General features: G+C 37.0%; 1 long non-coding RNA gene across 2 annotated transcripts in view; it reads right to left on the minus strand.

The window, feature by feature from the left end:
- The window catches only part of LOC307183099, a 169,705-nt gene that overhangs the window by 109,758 nt on the left and 43,310 nt on the right, over positions 1 to 16,637 (minus strand). Inside the window, exons 1-2 of one of the 2 annotated variants that reach the window (XR_013827359.1) lie at positions 15,375 to 15,415; positions 9,219 to 9,242 (exon numbers count right to left, since the gene is read on the minus strand). The exons of the other annotated variant lie outside the window; for it this stretch is intronic. This is a non-coding gene — a long non-coding RNA (uncharacterized lncRNA). Of the gene's footprint in view, positions 1 to 9,218; positions 9,243 to 15,374; positions 15,416 to 16,637 lie in introns of those variants that run through there. 2 annotated transcript variants of the gene reach the window in all.

The following is a 16,637-nucleotide window of genomic DNA, read 5'->3' on the forward strand; positions in this document are numbered from 1 at the left end:
CTACCGTCAACCTGGGGGGGCAAAGGAGAAATCAGCGCCAGGAGTGCAGAAACCACTGTACTTAAAACTATGTACTTTGGTTATTCATTTTAAGTAGAAGGCCACACAGACACAGAAAAGCAGCAGGCTCATGAAATGAGATTTAAGGTCCATTCTGGCTAAAGGGTCCTCCCTGATGGGTCAATCCTAGAGGCGGTACTCCTCAATCTTGAAGAATTTCCAAAACTCCCATGCCCAGGAGAGTTTCTCATGTTGAAAGACCGCAGGATGGGACCCCATAACAAACCCCAGAAAGTTCAGGCTGAAATTACATTCAGGCCAAGTCTGTATGGTGCACTGCTCTGTAATTGTTGGGTTTCTTCCAGAAGGCTCTCAACACATGGGACTCCGATGAAGTTCAGCATGTGGAAAGGGCTGAAGCCTGAAGCCTGTGTGTTTGTAATGGAAACACAGCAGTGACCCCGTGATCCAGGTCTGTATCTTTGCCGCCATAAATTGTGTTTCTCTCAACAGAGCCGCAAAAGTGCCCGTGATGGGTGGGGCCGGGGAGGATCAGTTAAAGGCTCCCTCAGGTAGGGAGGTAGCAGGGCCTCCTAATAAGAAAACCGTGAATTTACGTAGGACTTTATAGTTTGCAAAAGTACTTTCACATTTAAGATTCTCAGAACAAGGCTCTGAAGTGGGTAAGGCAAGCATTCTTTTCCTCCTTTTATACATGAAGCACCCAAAAGAGAGAAGTCAAGGTCTTTCTCAAGGTTCATAGCCAGAATCAGAGCTAATGTCCTTTGATACCTAGCTTAATATTCTTTCTAATGAACTATTCTCTGATCTTTGTTTCTGTGTGACTGTCTAAAGCTAGCACAGATATTCAAACACAATACCTGTCCATAAAGTGAATCTGATGCAAACCCTCTCAAAGACTTGACCAACCTGAGACAAGAGTGAAGTACAGGAAACATTTGCCAGTCTTAATGATTATAGTAATAAATGCCTTGAGAACGTAAAGCTTCTTTTATAAAACATAATCTAGTATAACTAAAAGTTTGGAATGGTCCCTTCGATCTTGAATAGGGATGATTTCATCTTTATTGATGAGTACGGAACAAAACTAATCAGGCACCACTAACCAGTAATTCTGCCATCAGCCAGGGTTCAAAGAACTGTGAGTTACCTAAAAGGACCCACAGGCAGCCATAAAGACATCAGTGAGCAGAATAAGGTTAAGACCAAATGTGAGGGCCATGGGAAAGTCCACTTGGTCAGAGGAGCAGACATGGCTCTCATCTTGGCACACACACCCAGCTGAGTCCTACCATGACAAAGCAAGTAAGCCCTTTAGCTTGCTCCCCATGACTAGTTTATCAAAAATGCAGTGCATTCCACTCCCTGATCCTCCCCAAGGTGCTCAGGTGGCCTGGGACCCACAGATCTCCTTTGTGTCTGGCCCACCTGACTGTACGCTCTCTCTGCCCCATTAACAAATCCAAAGATATGGAAGAGGAAACTGGAGAGATGCAGAGTATCTTGTTTCCATAAATACTTACCGAGTGTTTCATATGGTCCCGAAAAACAAAGTCTAGCCAAATCACAAGTCAAAGAGATATGGTAGCAATCAGGCGTCAAGGAAATTCACGCTAAATTAAGGCAACTCAGGAGCCAGACCCTGCTCCAGGCTAGCTGGGTATTTTCTACCAGTCTTAGGTGCATTCTCTCCGCAGATACTTGTGTAACCATGGTGCTCCTGTATCTCCCTTAGAGAGCGGGAATAGGAACATTTTTATTGTCTTTTTGTACTTTTTAACATGAATGGAGTTGTAATTGACATAGCACTAATTAAAAATAAATGTAGACTTTTTCAGTCTCCCAATATAAAAGTATATCAAAAATTGTTTTGATACAGGTGAAACAAAACAAAAATTATACTATGTTAACCAGAAACTTCTTTTTAAAAAAATTATGTATTTGAGGAAGAGGAAGACCCAAGTGGCATAGCTTGTTTTTTAATGATGATTTCATTCGTTCAGAGTATCAGCCTTCTTTGCAAGAATAAAATGCCCCCAATTTTTGATCAGAGCCATGGTTCATTCAGCTCAAGAAATTAGCACGGTTGTTGCCCCCCATGTTGCCACTTTTCAACTTCATGTTCTCCATTTAAGTAGGAGGCATCGAGATCCCTGCCAATCTGTACAATTGTTTAGGGTGCGCCCTGCGAAAGAGAGCCTGGCCTAGAGGCTGAGATCTCACTCCTGCACTCAAGGAATTCACCTGGCATCCATCTCTAAGAGGGGCAATTCTTTAAAAAATTAGATCAAAGGTGCTAGGTGAGCTAGCTGGGGGCTTGGCCATCAGTAAACTCAACTTTGAATACAACAAAACCAGGAAAGCTTATAAAACACGACAAGAAACTTATTGTCAAAAATCTTCCTTTGAGAATAGGGTAATAAGTGACATTGTAAGAGAATAAGAGTGAAAGAGGCTTTAGGTCATGATTTAATATGCAGAGTTTATGAGCATTACCATTTCATCAAAGGTGGTGTTAAATTACCATCACCTGCTGTGCAGGAACAGTAGCTTTACTTTGTGATAGCAACAAAAATTATTACTAAACCTGTATCTGTAGACTTCTTCCTTCTCAACTTTTCCCTCTCTTTTTCTCTCAGGATTTCCATCTCTCTGCTTACATCACCCATCTTTTCTTACACGCTGTCCACTTCATCTCTTAAAGCTCTTAGCCTATTTATCATAGTTGTTTAAAATCCCCCATCTGATAATTCCAGCATCCCTGCCATGCCTGGTCCTTATGCTTGTTCTGCCTCCTCGAATTGTGTCTTCTACCTTTAGATATGCTTTGTAATTTTTTCGTTGATAGCCAGACATAAGGTACAGGGTAAAAGGAACTATTCTAAACAGGCCTTAGTCACATGGTGGTGACGTGGGGGGAGAAGCGATCTACAGGTCTATGATTAGGTCTCAGTCTTTCTGTGAGCCTGTGCCCCTGGACTGTGACCTTCACAAGAGTTGCTCAGGTTTTCTCCTCCCCCTTAGTTGGGGCAGGATGGCTAGAGATGGGTGGAGTTGGGTTATTTCCCTTCCCCCAGGTCAGTTAGGCTCTGATAATCATACCCCAGCAGGGTAGGCTCTGGTTAACTAGTTTCCCCTCACGGCAGACCTTGTTAAGAAGGACCAAGTGCTCTGGTGTATTTCAAAACGGTTCTTCTTCCCCCTCCCCCTGCAGGAAGCACTAGGAGATTTTCCCCTGGTATTTACTGTGGGAATCTGGTGGAGCTCTTGGAGGTGAATCTCACAATGCTGTGGGGACCATCCTATGACCGGACCCTCCTGGAGTTTTTGACTCTTAGAGTTGTCCATGCTGAGCCTCCAGCAATCCATCAATTGCCCATTCAGGATTTTGATTCCTGCAGTGGTTTCTGCCTGTGAGTCTCTGCTCTGGAGAGCCTGGACTCCCTGTACTGACTTGTCTGTCTCTCCAACCTTGGGAGAGACAGTTGGTAGTGCGCCTTGTATCCACCCTCTCTTACGGATCCAAGAAGAGTTGCTGCTTTTTCACTCTCTTCAGCTTTTTACTTGTTGTTAGGATGGAGTGGAAACTTCCAAGCATCTTATGTGCAGAACCAGAAACTGGAACTCTTCCTCTACTTTCTAAAAGGAAAGGATTCTGGATTTCTATGTCACCTTTCATGCTCTTTATCACACTGAAATCTGGGTAACAGGCAAGTTCTCCAGACAGTCAGTGAGAGGCAGAGTGGAAATTTTATTCTCTAGCACCTAGTCTCAGAGGGGCAGGGATAGGACAATTGTGAAATAGTGAGTAGAAGGGATTATTTGAATGAGAACAACTGTGGTAGATATTTTTTACCTGTCACTCTGCGTGGGGAATTTTGGGGAAAGGGGAAACTATCCAGCGAGTATTTCTAGGAAGCTTTCCTCATGCCATTCAGAGTAAAACCCTTGCCTCACACCCTTTAAGAAAAACTGTAGGAAAAAGTTGACATTATTTCTCAAGGCTTCTGTGAAGTGACTCCATGCAAAGAGGAAGTCAAGTGGGGACAACAGTGATACTTATTAGAGTTATTCCTCTTTTGAATTTAGGGCCAACAGCAAGACATTCCAGTATGGAGTCCTTATCATCATGACATTTGCAGATTAGCAAGCTTGGAAATATAAATATTCAACTGTACAAATTACATTGTTTGAGGCAAGAAATTAATTAAAGCTCTTGAAACAATATTTTGTTGAATTCAGTGAGTTGGGTTAATTTTAAAATTAAGCCATTAAAAGAAAATAAGATAAAAACTGACACTAGTAGAGAAGGGCTTTCTAAGCATAAAGCAAAAACCAGAAAGGAAAACGATATATTGATACTTGAGAAAAAAGTTAAAATTCTCTCTATATCAAAAACACTATAAATAATATACTAGGGATGCAATATTTATAAAATATATGGTGGACAAAGGGTTACTATCCTTAATTTATAGAAAAAGAATAGTTCTTTTACATCAACAGGAAAAAGAGGATTTCTTAAGTGAAAAAATATGCAAAGGACACAAAGACGCAAATTACAAAAGAAAAACAAACAAATGAGTTTATGTTCAGTTTCACCAGCATCACACAATGAGTTCCATTTCTGACTATCAAATTGGCAAAGGTTAAAAACCAAAATGAATTCCCTGTGGTGGTAAGATTATGGGAAAGCACGTGCTCTTATATGCTGCCAGTTCAATGGTACTTCTGTGTAGCAGATATAAAAGTGAGTAAGAAAGACAGACTAAGCCCCTATGGAACTCTAGGTCTGTGGGGAAAACATTACAAACAGAGATAGGCATTAAATAGTCAAAGCACTTGAAGACTTTAAGTGTAGCTGCAGAGTAGGACACACATATATTATCCCACTGCTCACCTAACCCTGTGGTTTGGGCATGGGCTAGCAAGGCTGGCATCCAATCATTTGGGGGTGCCTGTGATGTATAAGGTATACCTTGGTGTAAAGATGGAATGTTACATAGTAGAGCATCTCTCTATGACATCCCCAGAGGCGGGGAGGGGGCAAGGTCAGGAAATGGCTAGTCAACATTAAAAATGAGCAAAGAAACAAACAAGCGTAAAACTATTTCCTCTTCTTAGAAGAAAAGGAAACTGTTAATATTTATAATTTAACATAAAGTTTGACCTGACACATTGAATGCTTTAATTCCGGCATTCCAAGCCAATTCTTATCTTTAAGAATGGCTTTCCTCTCACCCACTGTTATTAGCAATTCTCTCATCTTGTGTAAAAGGGTATTTTCCTCCCTGTGAGGGCCTCCAAGCACTTCCAGAAATGCTTCAATAGCAATTAAATGGCTTCCAGGCCTTGGGGGTCTTTATTTCTAACTTAGTTCAATAGCACATCCTGGGATGTTTATTGTAATCTGGAAAATAACTCTGTCAAAGGCAAAGGGATAGAAGATCCCTGTCCTGTGTTCCATTTTCTTCAGAAATGGTATCGTGAGAAGTTGTCAGCTCTGGTAACTGTCAAACTTGATTTCTGCCATCTGCAAAACTGAGGTGGGAAGATTTTTCCAATCATTCTTTCTGATCAGTAATGAAGCTCTGTAACAACATACAATTATTATAGCTCTTTTATTTCCTCTTCATATCTGAATACAAAGTACAAAAGTGTGCAGAAATCAAAGTAGAATCTCTAGGGTTTCTTCCTTCAAGGTACTTAGCATGGGATGGGTAAAACTGTATGTATTCAACAAGGATGGGTGTATCAGCAGATACAGTCTATCAGAAGGAAAACAAAAGTGGTAATATGTGTAAATACCTTTAAACTGCCTACATATTGACCCAGTAACCCTAATTCTGGAATTTAACCTAAGAAAACAATTAAAGAGATGCTTGAAGTTTCATATGCAAACATGATCTTCTCTGTATTATTTATGATAGTAAAATTTAATCAAAAATACAACAGCCTGAAAATTATTTAATATAAGATTACTATGAAATACCATTTTTGTTTTCTAAGACTTTTCTGAGACAGAAAAATGTTCTGAGGATATTTTAAATCAAAACTAGTTTGTAAAACAGTATGTTTACTAAATCTAAATATCATTAAAATGTAAGTGAAAATGACCAAAATTATATGCACTAAAATGTTAATAACAATTTTCCCTGCGTGGTAAAAGTATGGGTGGTTTGGCTTACATTTTGAAATTTTCTGTACTTTATAAATTTTTAACAGGAATAATTGGTGAAAATAGATAATCATTTCAAGCATTACTTTTTTGGATTTATACATGCCATTTTATTTCTCAAAATGAGGAAATGTATCAATGATTAGGATTTTCCTTTTTATGACCATGAGTTATCAGGAAATAACTGTAAAACTTCAGTCTTTCAAAAAAAATGCCTTTGGTTCTTAGAAAATTGCAACCTGACTCTAGTAGTTTCTGTTATTTTCATTTAGGGAAGATAAAAGAGTAGAATTACATCCCAGACTGTATGAAAAGATCCGCATTTTAGTGTTTAAGTAAGTTACTCCCAGGTGTGGTTTTGTGATGCCCCATCCTGTTATTTCCAATGAATATTTCTGATAGTATTTCATATTTCTCAAAGAATTATCAAAATCTGTGGACCACCTTTTGCCTCACCCACTCTTTAATCTTTTGTATGTAATCTGATGAGAGTCCTCCTTGATGCCTCTTTTTAAAATGGAATGGTTATTTTGGACAATTTTTTATAACATTTAAACTATATTTTAAAATTTAAATGATTTTTAGTTGCAAAAGCAGTTCCTGATCAGTGTGGGAAAGTTAGAAAATACAGGTAAACCAAAAGAGGAAAATAATCATAACCCGTAGTCCAGAGAAGATCACTCTAAAACCCATGGTATGTGTTTTCTCAGGGCTTGTCACATGCATATGTTTTCACATACATATAACACAAACACATTTTTTTATAAAAATAGGATAAAGTTATATATCATTTTTGTTGTTCAGTCTTTTCACCTAACAATATATGGTAAACATATTTCCAAGTCAATAAAAATGTATCTATAATATTATTTTGAAGTGTAAAACACAGTCAATTGTGTAATGTTTCTCATTCAATTAATCCTGTAATGATAAAAGTTTAAATTGTTTCTAATAGTTACCATCATAAAGAGCATCACAGTGGACACCTCTGTAGTTAAATTAAAATGAATCATCTGGACTAAGCTACATTAATTTTATAAATGTTGGAGTCACAGTCCTGATGCTACAAAGCTACCAAAGAATATTAACATTTCTTTCCTTTATATGTGATGTACATTTTAAATCAATGTTTCTTAAATTTGAGAAATGTGTGAATCTCTTTTAAAGGAAAATATTTCTGAAGAACCCAATTTGAATTTAAATTTTTTTATCAAGTGCTTCCTTAATATATACAAACATAAAATAGGTATAAATTCCTAAAATGATAGTAATCTAATCAAACAAACATATAGGTAAAACTTCAGGACTGATACAATTTGAATGAATGGCTATTTAATATGTCAAATGGTGCTGCTTTTGTTGAAATTAAATACCATGGCACAGGTTACCTTCTATTAAGCATACATGGAAAACTGTGGGTATTCTGGGATGGCTCTGTTCTCCCCACACTTTCTCAACTTAAAATACTAAAAATCGTCCATTCCTTTAGATTACCTTAATATCACTTAGCCTTCGTTTGCTAGTGACCATCATTTGAGTGCTGGCTGCCACTCATTCCCCACCTCCCTTAGCTCAACAATAAAATAGCCCAGCTTGGCTTGAGCACCATAAAAATCCTAGACATACATACTAATATAGACACTAAATTCACAAGGGGTCAGACAATGTAGTAGACACTGAATTCAAAAGGTCAGATAATCCAGGATATGGTATTATTTAGGATAGCACTCAAACGAACATGTAAAATTTTACGTTTTTTATAGAAAATTCCTCAAATCCCAAGAATACTCCAGTGACAAAAGCAAAGAAATTGGGTTTCATTGATTCAGAGCAGGTTTCCTTCACCTTCTCGTGTGGAGGAGGAACATTTGATTTTTGCCAAGGAGAAGGGACAGATCTAGACCACCAGGGATGCTTAAGCGATTGAGGAGTACTTGTAATCCTGAATATGAGAGGCATAACATACATTTAGGCACATTTAAGGGCTTGACAGCATTCTGGAGGCAGGGTTTCCAGGTGGTTACCTGAACAGCAGGATTTGGAGACAACCAGAATGAGGATATAATCTGGATTCTGGGTCTTTTGATTTTGTACTTTGGGGTACAGCCCTCCGAGCCTAGTTCTCTTCACGTGAAACTACAAATATACTAACACCTTTCACGTTTGTTGTGACAATCAAATGAAGTTTTACGTGTAAGGAAACTGTCATGCAGTTTAAAGTCCAAACTCTTTGCTATGTATGCGCCTTGAGTCACTGTCTCTCTGATACCATCTAATCCCATTGTTTTTGTAATTTATGCTGGAACTTATTCAACTCTTTGAACATTCCAAGCTCCTTTCTGCCTCAAGAACTTTACATGGGCTGCTCTCTTCTACCAGAATTAACAGAATGTACTTTGTCTCTCCAGCCTCTGCTCAGACATCACACTTGCCTCAAATAGTCCCCTTCTCTCACCAAATGAGTCCTTCCTGTCTTAACTTTGCTTTATTTTTTTTTGCCATAGAAGTTATTACTCCCTGAAATTATATTATGTGTTTATCTGCTTATTTGTCTGTCTCTGTTGGCTGCATGTTAAGTGTCCTGACAGTAGAAACTTCATTTTGTTCCTACCATATTTCCAGCCACAACTGTTTTCTGTAAGAGAACACTCAACATTTATTACTACCCATGAATAAAGCTTGGCATCTTTTGGAAGATTGGGATCTATTGTTTTGGTATCTAGATCCAGAAAATATAAATCTTCCTTGTGGACAATTACAAGATAAATTAATGTCAACTACTAAACTTCTCTCACACGCTTACCTCTGTGATAAGAGTCTTGAAGAATGGACAAAACATATGTCAAGTAGCTCAAACACAGAACATTTGAGGTATTATAAGACCAATATAACTTACTACCATATACAAGACCCAAGAATTCTTCATGTAAATTATACTAATAAAAGGAATATAAATAACAAGTGGAAAGAAGAAAATTATAAAACAATAAAACACAACCATAACAACAGTTTGATATCTTACCTCTGTTTTTGTAGGTACTTATGTCTGTAAGGATAAGAGAGCTTTAGAAAGCTTTAGAAAGCTTTGGAAAATTTCAGTGGCTTAACTCCATAACAGTCTAATGATGGACTCTGTTTCATACAGTCATTCAAGAACAAAGTTTCCTTACATCTTGAGGCTCTTTCCTCTTCTATAACCTTGGATTCCTCTCTATTCAGCCAATGAGTGAGGACAAAAAAAAAAAAAAAAGCAAAGACTGAATGTTTTACATGGACCAGACTTAGAACTGTTGTACATTATTTCTGCTCTAATGCTATTGCTGGAACCCAGTCATATGGCCAAAGCAAATGCTAGGTAGCCTGGAACTAGTCTAGCTGTGTGACTGTAAAGAGAATGGCATAGATCTGGTGAGCAATACAATCTCTGCCACAGCATTAAAAAAAAATAGTTGTCATGCTATCTGATAATATTAATATTAACTGAAGCTTTAACTCTGAGATACATTCTGCCTAAGAGAGGTTCCTGTCAGAGTAGGGATGAATGTGTCTAATCACCAGTTTATTTTCATAAGGTAAAGAACATGCAATGAAATTGCTTCAGTTTAATCTTCACCCAGGTCCAACAATGAAAGGCATTACCATGCTGTAAATTTCTTTACAGATTCATTTTTGTGGTCAGTTCAGTTATCTGTGATGCTGAGGTACAAACTGTTATCATAACTCCTGCAGTGACAGTTTATCACGGCTTGTGACAGTCTTGTAGGTAGATCTATCAGTCCTTTTATAGTATTACTCCTCCTAACTTGAGCATTCGTTTTTCACTCATAGCATAGTTAAGATGGACTGTATCTCTAGGAAATTTTTCAAAATGTTCGTGAGCAATTTATTTTCTGAACCCTTGTATATCTGACGATATTTTTCTATTGCTTTCACATATGAAGACTAATTGGCTGTAAATAAAATGCTTATATCACCAAATTTCCTCCTCAAAAATTGTCAATATGGCAGAGAAGTAAAAAGCCAGACTGATTTTGTTTCTTCATGCTGTCTTATATTTTTACCCAAATAACAGTCACATTTTTTTTTAAGAATGTGAAGTTTTGCCAAGAATGCATTGAGGCTTTTGAATTTCATAAATAGATATTTTTCAGCTCCACAAAATTTTCTTTAATTATGCTATTTCTTCTGTTCCAATTATTTTGATTTCTTGTTCTGGAAAACCCATAATCCTCACGTTAGATGCGTGTTCTCTGTCTTTCATGTCTTCTATATTCTCTTTTCATTACTTTCATCTCTTTTTTCCTTTTCTTTTGTGTTCTTGGAAAGCTTCTCAGGTTGACTGCATCCCTGTTTTTATGGAACTATGGAAAATAATGACATGAAGGAAGCACTGAAAGCATAAAGTGTGATGTGAATTATGATAGAACACTACATAGTATGTGTAGAACCAGAAATGCAAGAGTATTTAATTCTTCCAGAAGTGTAAGTCTGGGAAGACTTCAGAGAGGAGGCACATGTGGCAGAGATCTGGAAGGATGAGTAAATTTTCATCAGGTGAGCAAAGCAGCAAGGGTCATCTTAGGCAGAAGAAAGAACATATTTAAGGGCATCTTGTGTCACTGCACAAGGTAATGTTTTCAGGGGCCACAGACAGGTTCATTGGGATAAACACATACACTCTGTGGAGAGGGCAGTGGAGAAGGAGGGCAATGGGGAAGGAAACTGTGACGTGGAGTGAGGTCAGACTGTGGGTTGGGAGTGTGATGAGGTTGGAGCAAGGCAGTGGGTGAGAGCAATCAAGGGGAGAAGGAAGACTCTAGCATTCTAATGTAGAAGATTGGCTAGATCTTTTCTTTATTAATTAAGAGAAATAAAGATAGAGGATCATATTTTCTGGAAGATAGCCGGCTCAGTTTTAAAATATTAAGTCTGTAAGACATGGGGGTCACAATGTCAGAAAGCGCCTAGAACTATGAGCATTGAACTAAGAAGAGAGCTGAGGGCAGGGGATGGGAATCTGAAGGGGTATGCGGTAGTTACATCTCTGTTTGAGATTACCCAGAGTCAGCACTTAAAGTGAGAGAGGAACGAGTGTTGGACCACTCAGGAATACCTCTACTTAAGTCACAGAAGTCAAACAGAATTTCATGAAGGAGAAAGCGGTCGATGATGCAAGTGCCTCAGAGTGATCGAGTAAGAGGAAGAATACAAAATGTCATTTTCCCAACTCGATAGTCAGAGGCAACTGAGATCAGGATGAGAGCAGCTAGAGCATCGACAATTTCTGATTTCTGCGGAAGGCAGAACGCTCTGGACAGAGCAGTGAAGGGGCGACGAGGAAGGGGAGGCGGTGAAGCTCTTCCTTAGCCATAACAAAGCCCATGACATCTTTCCTGATGTATCATGTCACACTCCAAACCTTTACCATTTTGCTTCCAGCAGAGTGTTTGCATAACACTTTCACTTTTTGTTGATGAACCATGGTGCTGCCCACAAGAGAATGAAGCTGCCAGTTTCCCCAGATTCATCTATACATACAAACTCCTGCCTGGAGACCATGTTGTACGCAGAACTATAATTAGAGTAGAGAAGCACAGTGGTGTTTTTCAAATGGAGTGCCTAAAGTTTTAGAAAAACACCAGCGGAGACTATTTGCAAACTACTTTTTACGAGAATAGACTAACACCGTAGCATGTCTCGCAGTCCCCCTAGAATCGCGGTCCCCACAGACTATTCTGTAGCTCTCATTCTGTCCCATATTTTCACTTTTCACTCCCATCTGTTTGTCCTTCTTCAGTCCTCTGTCCTGACTCCAGTAGATTTGTTCCAGCAGTCAACAAAGAGCTCAGAGTTCCTTAAGAGCGGCTGGTCCACCAGAGGTGCAGAGGTACCAATCTGAATCAAGCTACAAAATTGTTTTTCCCAACCTCTTCTCCCCATTAGCTCTCCATCCTTCAATAGAGCTCATAGAGATTTCTCACGCTTTGTTGTTTTCAAGAACTTACCCTATTAATTTTAGTTGTCAAGGTACCACAGTCTCAAGTATAAAAATGGCCTCCTCTTTCCCTTGTGCTGCTTTCTCCCCTCCCCCCGAGGAATTACAACCCACGGCTCAGGTAAATTGCTCTGTATGAAAGATATATGTCTCCACTGATGTTATCTTTTTACTTATTTTATATCTTTTGAGTCTTAGTACAATGTAACATTGCTCATTGAGAAAGTTGGAAAATACCATAAAAGCATAATGAGGAAAAAAATTCTACAGCAATTCTACAAAGCAGAAAAATATAAATTAGTGCAGAGTTTTCAAATTTGGCTTTCATTCTTCAAATATTACACATAGAGAAAATTACACATATACACAGGTGAATTCTACCAAACATTTAGAGAAAAGTTAACATCTATCCTTCTCACACTATTCCAAAAAATTTCAGAGGAAGGAACACTTCCAAACTCATTCCATGAGGCCAGCATCATGCTGATACCACCACCAGAAAAAGATATCACGAAAAGAAGAAAATTATAGGCCAATATCACTCATGAACATAGATGCAAAAATCCTTAACAAAATACTAGCAAACTGAATCCAACTATACATTAAAAGGATCATACACCATGATCAAGTGGGATTTATCTCAGGGATGCAAGAATTTTTCAACATCCACAAATTAATCAATGTGATACACCACATTAACAAATCGAAGAATAAAAACCGTATGATCATCTCAATAGATGCTGAGAAAGCTTTTGATAAAATTCAACATCCACTTTTAGTTAGCTTTTTAAAATTAAAAAGAATATGCATGGATAAAGTACCAACTACATAAAAAGTTACACGTTGAAAGTCATCCTTTTTCTCCTGTTCCAAATCCCCGGTCCTTTTTCCCAGAGGCATCCACTTTTACAGTTCATTCTTTACCCTTCCAAAATATATTCATTTTTAAGTAAGCTTAGTATCATACTGTCATACAAAATTTTCCGGCCTTTTCACTTAGCTTTTTAACTTCTCTAAAATATTTTCAGAGAAAATGACTTTTATTATTGCATATTATTTATTTATTCATCCAACAAATATTTATTATCTATTATGAACAGGCACTTTCTTTGCACTTGTGATACAGGAGTGAACAAGACAGAAGAAAATTCCACCTCTAAGAGAAATCTCTAATTGTACATTTTAGGTTGTTTCCAACTTTCCACAATGTAACTGTGAATCTTTGTGTGTTTATCATTATTTCCTTCTATATTTCTAGAAATGCTTTAATTGCATAAAGAGTATAAGCATATTTAAGGTTTTTGACAATAATGCCAAAATACCTCCCTAAAGCTTATAAAATTTATATCACACACCATAAATGTACAATCACGACTATTTCAATACTCCCTGACAAACAGGATCTCTCTTTCCATTAAGACAAAATTCACCTTAAACCAAGCTAGGAAAATAAAAGTACACAGGTTATTTCAGATATGTAACCAAAGCCACAAACAAACAAACAAAAACCTCTTAGTTTTCGGCCTAGGTACATTTCTATTCAACGTGAGAAATTTAAACCTACTCTTAATCACAAACAATCTTAAGCATTGTTTCTAAAGAGTATCCCTATAAACTTCAGATAATCCTGCTATACAAAGACCTCATTAAAAATAATACAAATAAAGTAATAATAATAAGAAGGGAACAAAATATCTTGGCCAAGATTAAGTCATTCTCATATTTTGGGAAAACTGGAAACCTGGCTGTGTCCTACCAGCAGTGATTCATTAATACTAATTGGTGCTTTTTTCCAGGCAAGGGAGAAAACTGTTTCAGATCCTAATCATTCCTCATTACAGTAACAGCAGGCTGTATTTAATCTGCTGCTCAACTTTTCAGTTACAGAATCAGTTGACCTATAATTAAAAGACATTTAGGTCTTAGAGGGAAAGAAAAACAGTTCTTAATGACAAACAGATAGCAGTGATTTAAAACCATCCCTGCCTTGCCTGGGTCTGCCCACCTCTGCAATCCTGCTGTCCACTTGACTCAATTCTGTTCTTGGAAATGGAAAAACTACTCCTTCTCCACTCTAAAATTAAAGTCTAAGAATGAGCATGTGGCATTCAGAATGACGCAGATATCCAAATATGTTATACTGGAATTATACTTTTTATATTTAATATGATTTTTTCTTAAATATAAACATAATACATATTCATATTAGAATTTTTGAAAAATATAAAAGATGTAGAAAGAAATTAAAAATCTTGCCCCAGGAGATAACCACTATTAGCAGTCCTGTGCGTTTCCTTTCACTCTTTTCTCTATTTACATTTATTTTTAGTAAACATACACATAGAGTTTTGTTAATGGTTAGACAATCGAGCAGAGACAGGGCTAAGAGTTGTTAAGCATGCAGGCTCTACTGGAAGATTGTAGGATAGAACCCTGATTCTGTCTCTTTCTATATGTGCATCTTGGGGCAAGTTAATTAACCTCCCTGAACCTCAGTTTCCTCATCTGCAAAATGGTGATAAAACATAGCACAGACCTCATGTGGTAATTTTGGAGATTAAATGAGATAAATAAGTATCTGGCATGCAATAAGTATTCAATAAACGTCAGCTATAGTAAACCTTTTTAACCTGATTTTTTTTCATTTAAACTTGTATCATTATCATTGTCTCTGTAGCTAAAAAGTGTCAAAAACCTCACTTCATTTTTTAAAATTTTTATTGGAGTATAGTTGATTTACAATGCTATGTTAGTTTCAAGTGTGCAGCAAAGTGAATCAGTAATACATATACATATATCCACTCTTTTTTAGATTCTTTTCCCATAGAGGCCATTACAGAATATTGAGCAGAGTTCCCTGTGCTATACAGTGGGTCCTTATTAGTTACCTATTTTATATATAGTAGTGTGTATATGTCGATCCTAATCTCCCTATTTATCCCTCCCCCCACTTACCCCCTGGTAACCATAAGTTTGTTTTCTACATCTGTGACCCTATTTCTGTTTTGTAAATGAGTTCATTTGTACCATTTTTTTTTAGATTCCACATATAAGCAATATCATATGATATTTGTCTTTGTCTGACTTCACTCAGTATGACAATCTCTAAGTTTATCCATGTCACTGCAAATAGCATTATTTTGTTCTTTTATGGCTGAGTAATATTCCATTGTATATACGTACCACATATTCTTTATCCATTCTTCTGTTGATGTACACTTAGGTGGTTTCCATGTCTTGGCTATTGTAAATAGTGCTGCAATGAACATTGGAGTGCATGTATCAAAAACCTGACTTTAAATACCTCTATGATATTTTATTAGATGGGTGTACTATATTGAAGAATTTCTTTACTATTGGGCACTTATACAGTTTCCAATTTTTCATTATAAATAGTATTGTTGTGAACAATGTTATTTCATATTATTTCTAAGGAGACATTGAGATTTTGAAATACTGAGGCAAAAGGACTGAACTTTTAAAGCTTCTTGACAAACAGTCCCCAGTGGTTTTCAACAGTTGTGAGGCATCCTTCTTACAGCAGGGCATGGCAGTCTCTGGTTATCCACACACTTACCAACATGGGTACTATCATATATATTTTTTTAATTTATTCATCGGACATGTAAAAAAATGAATCTCATGTTCATTCAATTGAAAATTCTTTTATTAAAGGAGCTGAACATTTTAAATCACATTATAGTCCTTTTCTGTCACTGTTTTATGAATCTTCCACTCACAATTTTTGCCCATTTTTCTTTGGGGTATTAAGTTTTATCTTATTGATTGGTAAGTGAGATTTATTTATCAAGTTTCTAGTTCTTAATTAAACATTATAAATGTCTATTTCAGTGCTTTTTGTCTTTAAACTGTGATATTGGTCTTTTTGAGGTACTGAGTTTTATGTTTTCAAGGAGTTAAAATTTTCTGTTTTTCCCTTCATGGTTTCTCCATATTTTTCATGTTTAACAGTTAGAGGGTCTTTTTCATGAAACATTTTTAACCACTGGTCGAAAACAATCAACACAATAAATTAGTACCACATTGATTTGTATCTCATGTAACAAGTATAACAACAAAGAAATTCTCCTTTTAATACGCACAAGAAAGTACATGTACATTTTTTATTAGTAAGTGGATATCTGCCAAGGCTGATCCAGGATCTCTCTGATCAGGTTAGTGTCTTCATGGTGTATACTACTGATAGTTATGGCAGCCAATTTGAGCAAACTAGGCCAATTACCAAAAATGAATTTCTTCATAGAATTTCTCTTTTGAGAATTTTTATAATAAAGAAAGTGACTTAATTTTGGTTTTCTAATAACGCTGCAGATGAGGTTGATACATATGTGACTTAGAATAGGTCAGGAGTGAAAGAATGGCGTAGATTAAAAACACAAGTCCACTTGTGAGCACCCACAGACGTGTAGTAAATTTATGGAATGA

This window comes from Stenella coeruleoalba (assembly GCF_951394435.1).
Source record: "Stenella coeruleoalba genome assembly, chromosome: 1".
Classification (NCBI taxonomy): domain Eukaryota; kingdom Metazoa; phylum Chordata; class Mammalia; order Artiodactyla; family Delphinidae; genus Stenella; species Stenella coeruleoalba.